This window comes from Salvelinus namaycush, chromosome 5 (genome assembly GCF_016432855.1).
Source record: "Salvelinus namaycush isolate Seneca chromosome 5, SaNama_1.0, whole genome shotgun sequence".
Lineage (NCBI taxonomy): Eukaryota > Metazoa > Chordata > Actinopteri > Salmoniformes > Salmonidae > Salvelinus > Salvelinus namaycush.
In genome coordinates, this window is record NC_052311.1 from 19,774,472 (window position 1) to 19,779,175 (window position 4,704).

The 4,704-nt window shown below is 37.1% G+C and overlaps 1 protein-coding gene across 2 annotated transcripts in view; it reads right to left on the minus strand.

Moving 5' to 3' along the window:
* Nucleotides 1–4,677: 4,677 nt before the first annotated feature.
* The window catches only part of gria2b (glutamate receptor, ionotropic, AMPA 2b), a 63,642-nt gene continuing 63,615 nt past the window's right edge, over nt 4,678–4,704 (minus strand). For both annotated transcript variants that reach the window (XM_038992935.1, XM_038992934.1), the window contains exon 15: nt 4,678–4,704. This exon is cut by the window's right edge and continues 225 nt beyond it. The gene's annotated coding sequence lies outside the window, so the exon portion shown is untranslated.

A 4,704-nucleotide genomic window follows, 5' to 3' on the forward strand; every position in this document is an offset into this window, starting at 1 on the left:
CTTGATTACACAAAGGTTGTTGTGGAGATTAGTGGATTGATGGGGGCACCTCTTAGATGGTATAATGATTATGTTTATAATTAGTCTGAAGGAGTTGAGGGAAACTGGAAAAAGTTGTCTCACTTTCACATAGTCAACCTTCAGTGTTTTTCAAGCCCAGTTGAAAGGGTGTTGAGATGTGAGGGAAAAAAGCTGTGTTTGTGAGTTTGTAAAAAATAACATTAATGATTGTAGCAAGCCATGCGGAAGTCGCCTTTGACTACAGCTGTTTTGCCTCCAGCTATTTATCTTCCTTTATTTCATACCAACTGAAAGACATCGTACATACATCAAGCCAGGAAATGGGAATCATAAAGTACTGTGACTACTGTAACTAAAATGATATAGAAACCTTGTTGAAGGCCAAAAAGATCATCAAGAACAACAACCACACGAGCTACTGCCTGTTCACCCCGCTACCATCCAGAAGGCGAGGTCAGTACAGGTGCATCAAAGCTGGGACCAAGAGACTGAAAAATAGCTTCTATCTCAAGGCCATCAGACTGTTAAACAACCATTACTAACACAGAGAGGCTGCTGCCTACATACAGACTTGAAATCATTGGCCACAACAAATGGATCACTAGTCACTTTATTAATGCGACTTCAATAATGATGTTTACATATCTTGCATTACTCCTCCCATATGTATATACTGTATTTTATACCATCTATTGCATCTTACCTATGCTACTCGGTCATTGCTCATCCATATATTTATATGTACATACTCTTATTCCATCCCTTTACTTAGATTTGTGTGTAATACGTAGTTGTTGTGGAATTGTTAGATTACTAGATTATACTGCTGCACTGTCGGAACTAGAAGCACAAGCATGTCGCTACACTCGCAATAACATCTGCTAACCATGTGTACGTGACCAATAAAATTTGATTTGATTTGAAACATATGAGCATTTTTTCTTAAGAAACCTCCTAGGTCGACTCTGACACGTCAAACTGCTCAAATTAAGGAAAGGGGCATACGTAGTCAGTTGTAAAACTGAATGCATTCAACTGAAAGGTGTCTTCCGCATTTAGCCCAAACCCTCTGAATCAGAGAGGTGCGGGGGGCTGCCTTAATCAACATCCACGTCATCGGCGCCCGGGGAACAGTGGGTTAACTGCCTTGCTCAGGGGCAGAATGACATATTTTTACCTTGTCAGCTCGGGATTTGATCCAGCAACCTTTCGGTTACTGGCCCAATGCTCCTACCCACCTGGTTACCTGCCTCCAAACTTCCAGCTAGGGAGGGGTCAACAAAATGCAAATACGTTGTCAGCAGGATTCGAACCTGCGCGTGAAGATCCCAATGGATTTCTAGTCTATCGCCGTAACCACTCGGCCAGCCAATATTGTATTTGCCTTTTAGCCAACATTTTACTTTTTTGGTAAAAATGTACTCAATTTCCATCAAGCCTCTTTCATGCAGGAGCTATTATGATTATATCAGTGTGTTGATCAAATGGGTTACATTTCTCTCTGCTACCGCACGGCAAGCGGTACCGGAGCGCCAAGTCTAGGTCCAAAAGGATTCTTAACAGCTTCTACCCCCAAGCCATAAGACTCCTGAACAGCTAATCAAAGGGCTACCCAGACCCCTCTTTAACGTGGCTGCTACTCTCTGTTTATTATCTATGCATAGTCACTTTAACTCTACCTACATGTACATATTACCTCAATTACCTCGACTAACCGGTGCCCCCGCACATTGACTCTATACCTTAGCCTCGTTATTGTTATTTTACTGCTCCTGTTTAATTATTTGTTACTTTTATTTTGTATTTTTTACTTATCTATTTTTTTTATTTTTTATTTACTTAACACTTACTTTTTTTTCTTAAAACTGCATTGTTGGTTAAGGGCTTGTAATTAAGCATTTCACTGTAAGGTTGTTGTATTCGGCACATGTGACAAATACAATTTGATTTGATTTGATTACCTCAACCTAAAATCATAAGATCATCATGTGCAACAAACATTGATAACATTTGAGTTCCATTAAGGAGCATGCAATAATAGCACATTGTGGCGTGTGTTTATGCCGCATGATATTAGCTCGAGTTCCAGCTCACTGATATCCAGTTAGTCAAAATATGAACTGTAAATATTACGTTTGACACGATGTGTTGTCAATCTATGGGCGCACAGTCCAATTTATATTAATCACCTTTAAATGGAGGCTGAGAGATGCTACATTATTTTAATATTATGTAATTAACTCTGAGGTTTAATGGAACATTAATGTCTCAAGAATTTGCTGAGGAACATATGGCCTGGATGGGAAGAAGGGATAGATAGGGAGGTTATCTCCGAAGACCAGAGGGCAGCCTGTCGTTCTCATGGAGATGTGTGAAATTCATTAACACTAGACAGAGGGCTGACTGTCTCTTCTCGCAGTTTCTTTATCACTAAGGCGTTTTCCACGTCGTAATGGACCGACTGACCCCATTGAGGCTCATCCATGAGTTATCATTTTTACAATGGAAGAGATGACTGGGCTGTATTTCATCAAAAAGGCTAAAATAGTGACGTTATCAGCACGCCTGACTTATATAGCTAATAAGTCATTTAGCAATTAACATTCTGGCATCCTAAATGAATGTATTCATCACTGACAAAAACATGTAATTACTGAAGTCGTTGATCATTCGAAATGCTTAAACTGCAATTAACTCTTTCAGGGAATGCTTTGTTAGTATGTAAGATTTGAGATGCTGCTGAATAAACTGTTTTAGATGGTCTTGACAGAAGCAGAAGATTAAAAGACACCAAGAAGACAGTGTGGTAAAGTTAAGATACAACACCCAGAATGATAACAAGAGATTAGCTACTTTTTATTTAGAAAGAGTCCCAAACCCCCAAAATAAACAAGTTAGCACACATTCCATATACAAAATGTCAGTGAGTATAGTCTGGATATGTGATGAGGTTGATTAGATAACATACTGTTGTATTGTTCACCACAAAAAAATCAACAGTGATACCAATAGTACATTGCTCCCTTTACATATGTGAGAGGAGGTTATCGCATGTTAGATCAGGTTATTCAAATGCAAAAGTAACATTGGGCTTTCTGAAACTGTCCGTGGGTGCCTAAATCAGAGGTGTGTGTCTGTAAAAGCTGTTTCAAAGCTCCGACCTAAAAAAGCTTCTGGGGGTTGTGTTGTATTCAAAATTGTAACGTTTCCTTGGAAACGTATCCTACAAATAACTGATATTGAAAATCTGTCGCCGCCAAATGATCCGCAATAATAAGTACTGCATGTAATTGTAAAAAAAATAAATAATAATAATTAGTGAAGGGTTGTACAATTTTAGAAGGTATTATTTATACTTGTCATATAAAATATAAAATATATATATATATATATTATGTCTAGTATCCTATTTCCAGTCTCAAACATTTAGTCTCACAACTTCAACATTAAAATGGAAACGCATATAGTCAACATTTAAAAAGGAAAATTAAATGAAATAATATGTATTGGAGGCAACAACATGCAACTAGTGCTATTTTACACTCAGGCTAATATAAAGTCTGTGGAGTTAACTTGAAAGCTGAAGAGAAAAAAAAGCTGTTGAAATATCACTGTCTTAGCCGTAGAACTGTACAAAACGTCTTAGCCATAAAACTGTTACAAAACGTCTTAGCCATAAAACTGTTACAAAACGTAGAGAATGTCTTGCCTACATTCGCTTGGATGACAGTGACTGATTATATTAGGACTATATTCATACCTACTGGCACTACATTTTGGCACTCTTTACCTATTTGGCATTTTTAAACGACCATGTTGACCATTATGTATGTTTCTTTTCCTCTCACAGCAAAACATATAATACAATAGAGTGAGATGTCATGGACTGGACCGCTACCCTGGTCCTTGACAGAAAGAAATACAAACAGCAAAATACTTCAAAACAAACAAATAACAAAAAAAATACATAATTGTGCCACCCACTTGAACAAGTAAAAGGCATAGGTAAATTATTGATTTTAAATGTCAAGCATTGCTAAGTATTTTATATCAACAGCAAATGTTAAAGAATAAGATTTACAGGAAAGTTTATAATAGTAATAAATTACATGAATTAAACATTTCAACCCCATAAGCAACATATTGGGCTTTTAAATATGGAACTAGAAGATGTTAAGCTATTGTTATTTCACTATACTCACACATTAATATGTTTATATTCAACCAGTATGTAAGCAGGATTATTTAAAAGCCATTTTGTGAAAATACATACAAATATTTTTTTCCATATAGTTTTTCTTCAATTTTCTAAAAAAAAAAGACATTTCACATCTCAATGCAAATTAAGTCAAGTATGCTTGAAGGATCTCGGGGTTGGCGGTGGAGGCTACAGAAACATAACTTCCCCCTAGTTGTGATGACAGAACTCCCATTAGCAGCTGTTACAGTCAATAAAGCCTCCTAATACTCAGATAGAGATAGTAAATGATGATGTCACCGGTTTACAAAAAAACGACTTCCCTTTTTATTCCGAGATTAAATTCCATCGAGAGGGAGAGTATTTTGTTTAGTGAGAAATAAAGAGCGAAAAGAAGGAAACGTCTTCATGCCACCATAATGTGAGGACCCTTGAACCATTCAACGAAGACCGAGAAAAAGAAAGTGTGAAGAAAGAGGGGCAGG